At 44.4% G+C, this 13965-nt stretch overlaps 1 protein-coding gene and 1 long non-coding RNA gene across 6 annotated transcripts in view; both read left to right on the top strand.

Moving 5' to 3' along the window:
• Positions 1–13965, top strand: part of Fas3 (fasciclin 3) — a 478993-nt gene that overhangs the window by 181503 nt on the left and 283525 nt on the right. The window lies entirely within an intron of this gene.
• LOC143353365 (uncharacterized) overlaps positions 1–13965 on the top strand; it is a 235537-nt gene that overhangs the window by 97121 nt on the left and 124451 nt on the right. The gene's annotated exons all lie outside the window — the stretch shown is intronic.

Below are 13965 nucleotides of genomic sequence, written 5' to 3'. Positions count from 1 at the left end.
TAATGATTTTCAATCAGACAGCAACTGTTGTTCGTCGATCGCATTTTCTGCACGGAAATTATTTCGCGAAAACAGAACGGCACCACTCGCGTCACACACAGGCCCGTAAATACACAACGCGTCGTGATTTATAGTCACGGTGTTTAATGGCGCCCAGGAAATCAGGATGCATTTCCTGTAAATGTTTACGCGCGCGCGCGCTAAAAGCCTCCATTAACGTGGATCAATTGAGCGATGCAAAGTCACTGTCCGATATTTCGCTGGAGGCCTTCGGACCACTCGTTATTCCATTGTATCAACGTGCTCGGCGGTACGGTAGCCTGCTGAACACGGTTCTCATCTCAGGAAAAAGAAACGTTTCAAGCTGAAAATCGCAAAATAATATTAGCGAATCTGAAAAGAGAAACTGAAAATATCCGGAGCCTCTTGCTCGATTCGTTACGATTTTGAAAATTCTATTTCCGGTTTTACCGACATCGCCGGTTCGCTCTCTCTCTCTCTCTTGTACTGGGAGTTCCAAACTCGATGTATTTTTTGGATTACATTCCAGTAATGTTTCCGTGTTTGCTATCGCGTTAACGCTAGAAAACAATATATCTTTTGTGCGATTTCGGTCCTGACGAGAAGCTTGCGGGGAATTCGATTAAACTTAAGCCCCCTTGAAGCATTAGATACCGTGCTACAATTTAGTGTCAGATCACGATTGTCGGTACGCAGGAAATCGTGGTTTGTATCCTGTAAGTGTTTTCACTTGTACCAGGCTCCTATTAACGCTGGATTGCTTGATCAACGTGGAGAGGTGGGCTCTAGGTTTAGGACCGGTGGTCTAGCCACGGTCGGTGGTTCCATCGAATTGTTACAGAACATCTGCGGCGCATTTAATGGGAATCTGGGCGTTTGCCTTCTACGGTGATGGTAATTGCAGGAAATTGTTAATAATTTCACACTGTTTCTTCGGACCCGCTGCGAGCGCGGAACAATGTCGGGGCTTTGATTATCACGCGAAATTAACGAGCACCCTCTTTTAAATCGTTCTATCTGTAAATAGCCAAACACCAAGTTAAAAACTATAATGTAGATTTGATGGTTTCACGGCCTGGAATGTACACATGATTAGTGGCTGCTCAGTGTGATACTGTATCAGAGTGTCTTCACCCCTGATGAAGCCAGCTGCAATGATGGCGAAACGTTGGGAACAAATTCCTTTTGGACACGGCTCTCTCCCGAAAGCCACTAATCATGTGTAAAAACTATAAATTTGTTAAATCCACGTCGAGAAACACGGCGAGATATTCTCCGAAGAAACAGTTAATTATTACCGTGTAACTACTATGACACGGAGCTGCGATTCTCAAGGAAACGAATCCGGGATGCCTGTTCTCTGAGGAAATAGCTATGGAAATTGTTGATAAAAGTTTCACGACCATGAGTCACTTCTTCGAGTGCTGTGATGCGAGTTATTCTTATAGCGCGTTCAATGTGACGAGATTGCGGAACAAAAGGAAATACCTCTCAAGAATCCTGAAGTTCTGCTCTTGTCTTTCGTCTTGTAAACCTCTTTTGAAATAACATTAGCGTATCAATCGAGAACGGAATATCTCAGGATCTGTCGCTGTCATATTTCGTGATATTGAATAATCCATCTGCTAGAAGAAATATCCATCACGTCGAACAGCGTCACGTTCGAAGTCATTAAATTTGTACAGAGCACGGAAACGGACTACAATTTTAGGCCAAAATGTTCGCAATATTTCTCGAATTGCACAATATCTAGCTATTGTGAAAATATACATCACTCTTAAATTTCGATAAAGAATGCGTACTTTTTTCGAGACTTTTGCGACTTTGGCTCGGCACACAAGAATCGGGAAAATTGTCTAGTTTAATTTCTTTGATTTACTATGGGTCAGGGTCTTCGCTCGATGACCCGAATACACTCTTTAATTCGCTTTAATACATTTTTATTGTCCCGTTCGTTAATCGCGTACGAACTCATTGACCTTTAATATTGAGACACCGCATTTCCGTGCAGAGAGAAATGCATTCCGCGGGCATTTGCGAAATCAATTTTACTGTGGCTCGTGCCGCTCGTAAACGCTTGCGAAACTGCGATGCGCACGGTGTCGCTGATTGTCATGGATAATGTCAGCCTGACCTATACACGGGAATTCATGCTCTGGCGCCGTCGATTGGGACGTGGATTATTCCGCGGTACCCGAATCAAGCTGTGGAACGTATTATCATCATAAATTCGGGAATTCATTGAATAGGAAATTAACACGGTTGATATTAAATAAGCTTCGGCGCCCCTCAGTTTTATTTTTTGGAAACGTAGATAGCGCTGCGAACAGCTCAATGATATACTCGTTAACACATTTCATTAATATCACCTATCATTCGATCGTATCGATCATCGTAATACTTAAACGGGTGCATTCTCTGGATCCACGAAATTTGTGATACCTCCTTCACAAGCAGTTTATGAAAGAGCAAGCAGATATATTAACTCGAAGAATTCTATTCATAAGTAGTCTAAGAAATTAATAAGAAATTCTTGTCTTAATAATTTTAACGAGTTCAAAATAATGTTACAGCATTTATAAATTCTTCAAATATGTTTACAGTTTTGTTCTCGATCTACTGATTTTTGTAATAAACGCTCTACAATTTCCAATGGCTTAAAATTCTGGTCGCAGTGAATGTCGTCGGTGCTTTCGCGGATATCGAAAAGCGAGCAAACTTGTGCATAAATAAAGGATCGGTGCACGGCCGCCGATAGAAGGACGATGATTGGACGTTTCCTTGGCCGGATCTCGATTAGCCGCGAAATGACAGTCGTCGTCGATGATTCAGAGCGTGTAATTGCTGTTATTTCGCGCGGTGATCGTCGTGTGCACGCGCAATTCTTGCGATTCGCGGCGATAAGGCGGATTCATGCGATTCCGCTCCGCGACCGATCCGATACAATTAGCATCTCATCGTGGTGCCTTGTTCGACTTATTACACGTTTCTCAGCGTACGATATGTCTGTTGCATTATTGCAAAAGCCTTTCCGTCGTGTCTTCGCAATCGTTCCTTTCGCACGTGTTTCGCAAGAATATCGGGGACGAGGAAGTGGAATTAGCCGCGCTGAAAATTTGTACAGACTGTCTGAAAAAGCATGTCTGTCCGATCTGAAATTCTCAAAAATCAAAGACAAGAAGATTTATTAAAATTAATTAAGACTAGATTTAAGAAAATAATTACCATAATGACTACGACTAATTTTATTCAATGTATCCGTTGCAAGTGACTGTTGACGAGGACACAACGGCATTGTGTTGAACCGTGCTTAATTAAAAAATTTTGTCCTCTCACATAAAGAACATTTAAATCTTCGCCGAGCAATTACGGAATGAACGCAATCCCCATTCAGCGTCGCTCGAAAGGAATTTTCATTTAGGTACCCGAGAAGGATCTTCAAACTTTTCGGCGACGTCGTGTACCGGTCGCGGAAGCAATTTTTTCCGCTTATTTCTCACAGCTCGGAGAAACAAACAAACAACACATTTCCCACGAGACATCCGGTTTTCAACATTCGCGGCCATCTTGCCTAAGAATATTCGTTAGACAGCCGATCAAAGAATTTTCAATCTAGGGAAGCCATTAAAGTTGCAGCGCCGCGGGAAAAGTTCATCCTGGAATAAGGATCAGCCGGCCGAGGCTGCTCCGTCATTTTTATTAATTACAGTTACGTTGGAAGTTACAGTTGCTAAAATATCAAGTAATCCTAATCGATTTATCGTTTGTCCTCTCGACGGAACTTTACTTTCGAGGGGCCCCGTTCAGTCGCCGGATAATAAGATTGAATTATTAATTAGGCGCGCCTTGGGAAAAATGGCGACGTTAAGAGAGGAGTTCGCTAAGAGGATCCGGAAAAAGCGACCGAAGATAAGGAGAGCATGGTCAGAGGAAATTAAAGAAAAACTCGCTGCATCGGGGAACAGTAAGCAAAATGCAGCTTCCGGTCTGGCTCGCCGGGGCAGGGACAATCTTTCCGTCGTTTCACGTGCTGTAATTATCGGCCGACCACCGATATAATTATTTAAGCTGGCTAGACCCATTCGTGCACCGCCTTCGCTGTTCGCCATCCAGTGTAAATGGATAATGCGAAATTATTATGCGCGACAGCGCGGCCCGGCTAATTCTCTAATGGCTGATATTTAAAAGATATTCGCGCGAACGTTTCTGCTCGGCGTCCGCGAAGAAAAAAGTAAAACGGCGCAGCGGGATCTTCGCTTCGTAACGAGGTAAACCGGACACTGCGCGAGATAATATAGAAGATTGGGTTCATTGCTAAGACATCTTTTTCTTCGCGTTTTTACGGTTTTATTTTAATGGGCTCTTACAAGAGAATTTTAATGTATATCGTGACACAATAATCGCAGAAAATCGAATTTCTGCGAAACATAACTCAACTGCTAATACTGCTATCCATATTGTACAGCTGCACATTTATAACTTCTCTAAAAGGACATGAATTTATACCGTCGCCTATTATGAGTGCCTAAATTCGAGTGCTTACAGTGCTTCTTTCATTGCAAGAGAAATTAAGGAAAACCAAATTAAGGAATTACGGGTAAATGAACTTCACTAATTGCATCGCGCGAATTGTACACGTTGTTGATTTATTTTCTCATTTTTTTTTAAACTCACCGCCAGCCACAAATCCTGTCGTACCGTTCTAAAAAATACGCTTTGGAAGCCGCAAATTTGTACCGTTTCGAATTTACGCTCACACGTTCGAATACTTTCGTGCGCGCCGGCGGTTGCAAAACCCGAAAATATAAATTAACGCGAACGGAAACTCGAAACTCGAGTGAAATTGCGACTCGAATTCCCTCGATCTCCAGTGGCCGAGCACTGTATCTCACCACTCTAACTAATTTCTTCGAGCGGCGCGCAATGGTCTGCATTATGCTCTTAACGCCAGCGAATCGTTTTTCAACGATCTCGTTGGTTAGATCGAAGCAGTGTGTTCGAACGAACAATAATTTTTGTTCGATCGCCTAGATGTTTTTAACTTTAATTCCTCTTCGCTTTAACTTTTGCTGAAGTACGAAGACGGAATATATTCCAGCAACACGAAAGATACGGAAATGTGTGCAATTTAAATATACACAGAATATTTGATCCACATTTTCGAATCAATTGAATTCAACAAACAGCAGAGTTATAAATATTAGGTGTTACTTTCTTCAAAGTAAGGTCCATTTCAGGATTAATTTGTACACTTAATAAACGGTTTAAGTTCACTCGAGTACCGAGACGGAAAATAAACATATATTTAATTAATTTTGTTCGAAATAAATGAAACAATACTGCGCCGTGCCTCAAACGTTTAATCACGTGCCCGTGGAGAGTTACTGTAGAAAGAGGATATATCTTTGTGGCGTGAAGGGTTTTACTTTTTTGTAGAGCGGACATTTTTCCGCGCTTCGGAGCCAAACGGCTCGCGCCGCGGCATCGAGCGTAATTGCGGCTTCTATTTTCCCCGGGACGAGGGAAAGATTAACGTAGATATTGTCGGCGCTAACACTCGAAACAATCAAGCCGTCTCCGGTGGAATCCCGTGGAAATTGGAAATCTTAATTTTAATCCTGCGCGCTGTGCAGCGTCACCGGTCCGCCGCGCCGCGGCTCTAAACGAGTTTCGCTAATCGCGGCGATTCTTAAACTTGCCGACGTTGAATTGCGTCCCGTGGAGTTTCCCCGTCGCGGAAACGGATTTCCACTCTTGCTTCGAGTGGAAAAATTCGCGGAACCCGCGCGAGCGACGGATTCTCCGCGGAGTTCGCAAACGAGCGTGTCCTGAGAGATTAACAAGAAGTGGTCGGCAAGAGTCTCGCAAGACGGAGCACAAGCGTCACAGCGTGGAACTCGCGCGAAACGTCTTGTGCCGGAATTCGTAACGATAATTGTCGTTATTATGATGTCCTCGAGCGACGTCGTCGTCACGACGCTCAACGCCGATCCTCGAAACACCGACTGTTAAGACGAACAGCCACCGTCGCCGCCGTGACAAGTCGCTTTAAACTTTTCCGACGATCGAACGAATTGCCCGTCGACGCTCGTTTTGCGACGGGAAATCGGTTCCACTCGAACCGATCGTCCCGACGGCTTAAGTGACACCTTTCGATCCCCGGGAAACGGTCTCGCGACGCGTCGACTCGCTGCTCCAGCTAATCCCGCGACCTAATTGCTCCGCGAGCGGTTTTCGATTGCTGCGATTTTCATTCCTCCCTGTAGACACGACGTACACGTTAGGACTATTCGCTGCTTCGTTTATCAATTCTTCGTTTTTTTAAACATATTTTAGAAGGGAACAATTTCGAGAAAAGGCGTGTTCCTCGTATTTCTGGCTAGTGGGATAATAAGATGCACTCTAGGATTTTTTTCTCGTCTAGCAGTTTTAAAAAATAATATTTCTTTACGCGGAATATGTATTCTTTGCGCGGGATTCCAAAATACCTAAACGTCCGGTCCGAACATCCGTTTCGTCCCGGATCAAAAGGTGGTCGCGATAATACTTGAAGAGAGTTAATGTAATTAATTGGGCGAGCCGAGTTGTTTTAGCGTTTTACGTTCCCTTTGTAGGTCCTCCGGTTGGAAAGTTTTAAATTCACGGATGAGAAAGTTCGGAAAGGTGAAATTATAACTTCGGATTATTTTACCATGATTTAATCCCCCCGTTCTAATTAGTTCCTCTTTATTTCTTCGTTGAACTGCTCGACCGTCTAATTAGCAACGCGTTTCCGTTGATTATCGGATGAACTGTTAGGTTCCTCCGGCCCGCACAATCACCGATCGCTAATACGTGAGAAGATCTGCTGTGGAAATCGAGACTCGTATCCAGTTTATGCTCGATTCTTCCAGGGGAAACCAGGGGATTCGCAAATCCGGGTTACTGGGATCTTCGTCAGCGTTTGCTGTGTTTGGATGCATCCGCTATACCGCAATGCTTTTACGCGAAACGAATAAGACGTCGTTCTCTTTATTTTCATTGCTGTTCTTTGTAAAAAGTTTTAGGAGCTTTCCCAGTATGAATGTAATCATAGACATCGAGAATAATAGAGTTCTTTTCTTCCGGCTCCATCAAAAATGTTATTAACGTTTAATATTATACGGTGAATTCAACAAGGTACCTTCTTATTGTGTTTACTTCTCATTGTTATCTTTTCACATTTTACTGTTATTCTGGAGAAACTGCAGGAGAATTGTTCAATATATTTCGTGAACACATTAACTTTCCAGTGACCTGTATACAGAGACGAATTCAGTATCAACAAATACACGATTAAAACGTTTTCTCTGTAATTGTTAATTTCCAAAGAGGGAGAGCAAATATAGTATGCAACCCCTATTTTGAGGGGGCTATTCTCTTGGAATTTTTCACAGTGCTGTTAGAACAAATGAATTTTTCAGGAACCTGCATGCATAGATAAATCCAAGACTAAAAGATGCACGAGTCGCATTTAAAATTTTTCCTCTGTGAAAGCTAGTTTCCGAGACAAATGATAAAATATAATTCGCAATCCTGCTTTCAGGGAAACTTTGGGAGCTTTGACGGCTAAAAGCCAAATCAAATATTCTTTTCAGTTCTATATTACGGGCAAGCTTCATCAAAATCGAAACGGCGCCGCTGCAATTGGATCATTCTGCTTCCTTCCTCATTTATTGGAATTTCGTCGTAGATAAAACAGCCCTCGCGCGTTCCTGATCCATTTCTCCGCCGGGCGGAGTTTGTTGTTAGTAGGTGGATATTAAATTTTTCCAAATCCAATCTGCGTAGAACGGCCGGGCGTTTAATCACGCGACCGTGTCAAACAATGCGAATCGGATGGGAAAAAAGGTCGGCGAACCCGAGACGTTTTAGCGCGCGCTCGCGCGCGTGCAGGATCCTGCCCGGCTCGCGCTCGATATGAAATTGGATTGGTTTTCAAATGTGTCGAGGGAAGCCCCGGAATCGACGGTAATAGAATATCTGTTCCAGTTAACCGGCCGTCCCGCCAACTGCGTCGGTGTGTGTCTTCGCGTCGCCTTACGGGCCCTACCCAAGTGCCGAGGATTGGGCTCAATTATTCGCGAACATCGCCACCGTTTCTGGAACACCATGATCCGCGTAACCTCCCCGTTCGGCTTTGCTTCCGCAGGATTAGACGGGACAACCTATTACAGCCGTTTTTTTTGCACCGTTAAACCGAGTCCGATGCTCCGCGCCACACCGGAAAAATGTCGAGCAAGCTTTCGAATTTGTTTACATTTAAGGGCCCGGTCTTCGTAGATTCGCGATAAGGTAGAGTGGCTACATTACCGTCAGAAAATGGTTTTACGTGCCTTAAGTTTTCGTCCTTATATAAGAATATTTTGTCTCTGGTAAAGGGCTCATTCGAAAGAGGAAGGTTCAATCTAGTGCGCGCTGGTCTGGAGCTGCCGAGATTATGCAGATATTTGGTAATATAAGGGTTAGAAGTAGGCCAAAAATTGACGATCTGCATGCCGTGGAATCCAAGCATTTTTATTCTATTGGATGAGTTTTCTGGATGCAATCGAGAGCAGCGCGCACTAGAAAATATCTCCAGCTACAAATTGAGCTATATTTTGTGTTGATTCTCTGCGAAATAAAGCGAAAAACTTGAAGCACGTTTCCGGTGTCAGAATTCGTAATATCGATAATACAGAGCAAAAAATGTGACAAGTTTAATCACAGACTTAAGCATCGTCGGATCAAGAGCATGACGGATCTTAAGTCTGTGTCTGAAGGCTGTGAATGGAAATTATTAATTAAAAAGTCACGCGACTATTCCGGGCCCTTAACCATACAGGTAGAATCATGTTCCCTCTCTCCTTGCATAAGTCTCGCGTGTCCTTCAAAAAATTGTTGCGCGAAAGATCCGTTCGTTCTCATCCAAACGTTGTCATCATCTCATCGTTCTCATACAAACACACTCGGAACCTCGGCATGCAATTTTTAGCCAACATCATTGGGAAACATTTGGACAGTCCACCTGGTAATTAAGCAGTCTAGTTTTCAATCACTGTGAGAAGACATCAGCAGCTTGGTCGACGGACCGAGCAATTTTAATAAGCGGTAAATTAATGAAAGACTCGTGTTAAAAAATTGTCTGCACACAACGCAGTATTAAAATTATTCTACAAAAAAATTGTGAACAAAGTCGAGGGATATAAGTGTCTGAAACAAAAATGATCAAATATTCTAACTTCGAAGGGTCGCATCTCATAAGCGAAATCGAAGACACTGATGACTTAAACTGCCCCTAATTTAGCAATAGTACATCGTCTGATTTGCGTCTGAGCAGACTCTCTGATGACGGGGAGTAAGGGGGATTTCGAAAGAGAAAAAATCACAGACAAGAGGCGCCTCTTAAGACGTTCCAGCGAATTTCTCGATAGAGAAGGAATCCGCGATCACCGAGGAGGAGACTTAATTTTCAATAAAGGTTCTCTAATAGCCCCTAATCGAGGTATTCCGCGTCATCCATCTTCGGCACGGGTAAAACGATAATTACGTTCGAGGGAATCGTTCTACTTCGCAGCGGCATCGGTATCCGGTTCGACATAAATTGGCTAATAAATCTTCGGGGTTTGAAGCCGGTTGGTCCGCAAAGCGAAACTGCATTGATCCCCCCTCGGCTTCAGGGATCGCGGCCACGTCGCGATGCAAAGGTCTGCAAAGGTCTGCAGTTTCGCGACACGCGGAAGGGTGCCCCGGTGCGGTGGTGTTCCATGCAAGGAGCGCAGCAGAAACCGGAGAGACACCGGCGATGCTCCTTCGGTGTTGCGGTTTCGAGCAGACAGAAATGCGCCTTGTTAGCAATATACGGAGGCCGCGGGTGTCTTGACCCATCAGAAACGGTCCTCCGTCACTTCCAACCCCCCTCGCCACCTCTTCAGCCATCACGTACTTACACTCCTCTACCTCTGCGCACCGTGACGCCGAGTTCGTCGTTATAACGACGATGCCGCCCACGAAACTACCTGTCTTGCGGTGCAAACGAGTTTCACTAATTTCCGGAGGAACTGCAAACTTCCCTGGCTACGGATGCTCATAGACGACGCTGAAACTAGTTCCGGTCCACTTGTCTGCCAGCCGGCGCCCGAAAAAAAAAAAACCATGAAGTTCGCTCCGGCCAACGTTTTCACCGCACTTTCACTCGCCGACGCTCGATCCGATCTAGTTTCGACATGAATTTTCATTTGTCGCGGTTCGATCGACTTTCGATCCCCCTTCTGCTGGTCGGGATGTAAAAGATGAGTCGGCGAATTGTAGCTATGTTTGTCGGGATTTGAATGATGTTTACGATCGTCATAACTAGACCACGGATATTGTGCATTTATGACGGAAATGAGTTGGCGAAATACGAAACAGCGAAAACATCGCAAGCATTTTTAAGAAGACTGTGGGGACGAAAATCGCAGTACAAATCGAGAAAAAGGAATACAAATTTTTTATTCGGCGTCTCGCTTTCGAAAAAAAAATAGAATTTCAGGATCCGCCGAGTTCGCCTGCTTCGGTGTAGCGGGCAGTAGAATTGGTTGGTCACGATCAGACGCGTCAGACGACTCCTACCTAATAGCACGCGTATACGCTGTATTTTGAAGCTCAATTTTCTCGACAACGAGAAACATTTTTTCGTATTCCTTTTTGGTATGAATTCGTTTTTAATTGTATGCAAAAATTTGTTGCGTGATATCTTCGTAAAGCTCATTTGTTATTTTAAGTAAAACAGTTTAGGACGACAGTAAATGTGTCTTTTACCTAATGTGGCTGTAATAGCTGTCTACTTCGCTCCTACGTTACAAGATTGAACAAACAGGAGTGCGATAACTTCAGCTACCTTTGACAAAAGAAAAAAAGAAAACAGATAGAGATCGCAGCCTATAATGTCTTCGGGAACGTCTGCGAACGTCAGGGACGCGATGGCGAGGAAGCGATTGCGGTGGCATTAGGCTGTCCGCCGGTGTCTCCTAGCGCCTAAAGGTTGAATAATACAATAGCTCAGGGCGCTCGGCGGGCTCGGTTAACAGAAAGTGGCTGCTGTTGTCTCGTATCTCGTTCCTCGGATCGGGCAACAATCGACAACCCGTTGGACAGGCAGACGTTCGCGCCGAATGATCGAGCCTCGACGTCGGGATACATTATGCAATCGCAATTCCCGGAATCCGGGCGGGTACGTCGCGTGTTTAGCACCCATATCCCCCTCCGTGTAATTCCACCGTGGCCGTCTAAACGCGCCAGGTTTACGAGTGAAGCCAGGAATAAGGGAACGTGCCAAGCACGAATCGGTCCTGTCGTAAAGGCAGGAAAAGCACGTCACTGGGCTGCCCGCGCGGTGTCAGGAGCCACTTGAATTCGAGCATTACGATGGCCCCGCAACGTGCATTATGTACGATTACTATCGATTAATGCGGCCGGCCCTCTCCCGGGACACACCGGGCCCTGTCCCCTGGTAACAGTTATTCTTCATTGAAGCATGCCCCGAAACGGTTCATTGTTTCCGTCCGATGGACCGGAGTCGCGTTTAACGCTCCCTGGAATTTGCTGTTTGGTTATGGCTCGTTTCAGGCCGCGATTCAATCATTTAGGAACGGACAAACCCGCTTTACGGTCACCGAGGCATTTTAATAACGTGTTCCGGTAAGACGATGTCGTAAGAATGTACCGGAGAACCTAGGATAAAATGAAATATTTACAGTGTACAAATTTTTATTATTACTTGCATAAAAAGCCGACTACTACATGAAATTGCAAGTTTACGTTCATCAACGCTGTCGACAACGTTATCCATCACATCCTTCCAATCTGTAAGAAATTACATTCGTGCTGTATCGCATAAGTATATCCATGAGACAATATTTGCTTGGACACGGATATATTTTTTTTACATATAGCTTCTGAATTTTCCGCACAGTATCGGAACTGTACGTGACAGAGTTGTTATTAAAAGTGAACCAGTGGATCACAATAGTCAGTTCACCGAAAGATTTACGAGGTCTCCTTCGATGAAGACATCGCGCATATACATTCGCCGGAGCTATAACGAGGTTAGTATACGCAGGAGGAGCAAAAATGATTAATCGACGGTACTTAGGAGTCAGAAAACGCAGATGAAATGCAGACGCGTGGCTAATCGCGATTTCTTTACCTAACAGCACTCGAGTTATGAGGGTTTATTTGGTTGTCGGTCTTCGCACTCGACAGAAGCCGTTGCTCTGCCTGGCGGCCTCTTAATTAGGTCAATCGTTACCCGCTTTAAGTCAACCAGACGGCGGAAGCACCTTTAACGATGAGATAATCGCGATCAGGCCATCGAACCGTTCACAGTCGCCGTTTCCTTTCGCGAGTTTTTCGCACGAGGCTCGCTCGTGAAATAGACGCTTGTACCGAATTTTGCAGCTACTGGAATATTTCAAAAAATATTTGTAATTTATATTCGTCGATTTATCTTCTCTATAAACATAGTTATTACTTAGTTAAAAAAGAGGGTATGTAACACAACCCTTCAACGTACAGCAATCCCCGTCATTTTCAAGAGATAAATCGTTAAGCAATTAAGAAATATTCAACATCAACTCACGCATGAGGATTTCTACTAAAATCGCACTTGGGACATTTCAAAGCGTTTTAGCGCTGCGAAACAATGAAGTTTTTCAGCGACGGAGAAACACGGTAAAAATGGTCAAAAACGATGCGTTACGAGGTAGGATACGGCTAATGCGTTCGACGCTGTCGGAAAGACACAGGCGCACATTGATGCAATGCAAAATTCCGCTCTCGGAAGTGTTGTCGTTCAAGCCGGTAATTGTTTTCGGAGATAGTTTGCATAATGCTTCTTCGATAATGCGTGCACACGTGCCGCGTACGGCAAACGACCGCTGTATAATTTGAAGAGGCTGCAGGCAACGGGGCGCGTAAAGACGCGACTGTATCGGCTCGCTCGCTATGGAAAAACCGAGTTAATGACTGCCGTGAGACGACATCACCATTTGTAGGGTTAGAGGAAGATCCTTTGGTCTTTATTACAAGCCATTACGCGGCCTCCTGGGCCTCCATTGCCTCGCGCTTTTGACGCCACGACTATTGTCTGGCCGGGACGGATAATAACTGTGTTAAAGCGTAATTAATGATACCTCCCGAGCTGGCGAAACTTTTATCAGCTACTAATGCTCTGCGATATTTATAAAAACTTGCGCGATCATCAGTTGCTTTCAGACCTCGTCCCGATTTTGTACACGGCAATATGGCGATATTTTATCTCCTCGAAACTGCAGAAAGGTCTCAGCAGGAATTTATGAGCATACCAATCACGGAAAGATTTTTATATTTTATTTATTTATTGGAAAATTAGTTCCTCCTATCATCGAAAGACGTTTCATATGCAAAATACGAGAAATGAAACGACTAGTTCATTAAATCAAAACGATTTTATGGCTGCTGTTGAAGTCTTGCGAAAATCAAAGTTCAGAAAGTCTGAAATTGCATGTACGTTCGGTTTTACGAAGCTCGTGGACGGTTTTGTATTGAGCTTTCGAATGGGCATGGAAGAACTAAGGACGGTTCTGAAAGAGTAGTTTCTTGAAATGGATAATTGCCATGTTTTCGGCGTCGAGAGATGCTGAATATCACGAAATCCCGAAAGTGGAATGTTCCTGCCCGACAATTAGACACCGCGAGAGCCATTCACGGGATATAATTGCTCTTAAAACCGGCTCGGAAACTCTTTTCAGGTGCGCGGATAATCCGCAAGCTGATCGGACAAGTAAGGGAGAAAGAACCGAACGGTTTTGATCCACTTTCACGGCGGCGCGGCGTTTCTAGTCGGCCCGGGGGCCGGCCCGTGGTTATCCGATAAACCGAAAACTGAAAATGACGAGCGCAGGAAGATCGTCACGGATTACCGACCTA

The sequence above is a fragment of the Halictus rubicundus genome, chromosome 4 (genome assembly GCF_050948215.1).
Source record: "Halictus rubicundus isolate RS-2024b chromosome 4, iyHalRubi1_principal, whole genome shotgun sequence".
In the NCBI taxonomy this organism is placed as follows: domain Eukaryota; kingdom Metazoa; phylum Arthropoda; class Insecta; order Hymenoptera; family Halictidae; genus Halictus; species Halictus rubicundus.
The sequence above is the reverse complement of the archived record's forward strand: the minus strand, read 5'-3'. Positions and strand labels throughout refer to the sequence as shown.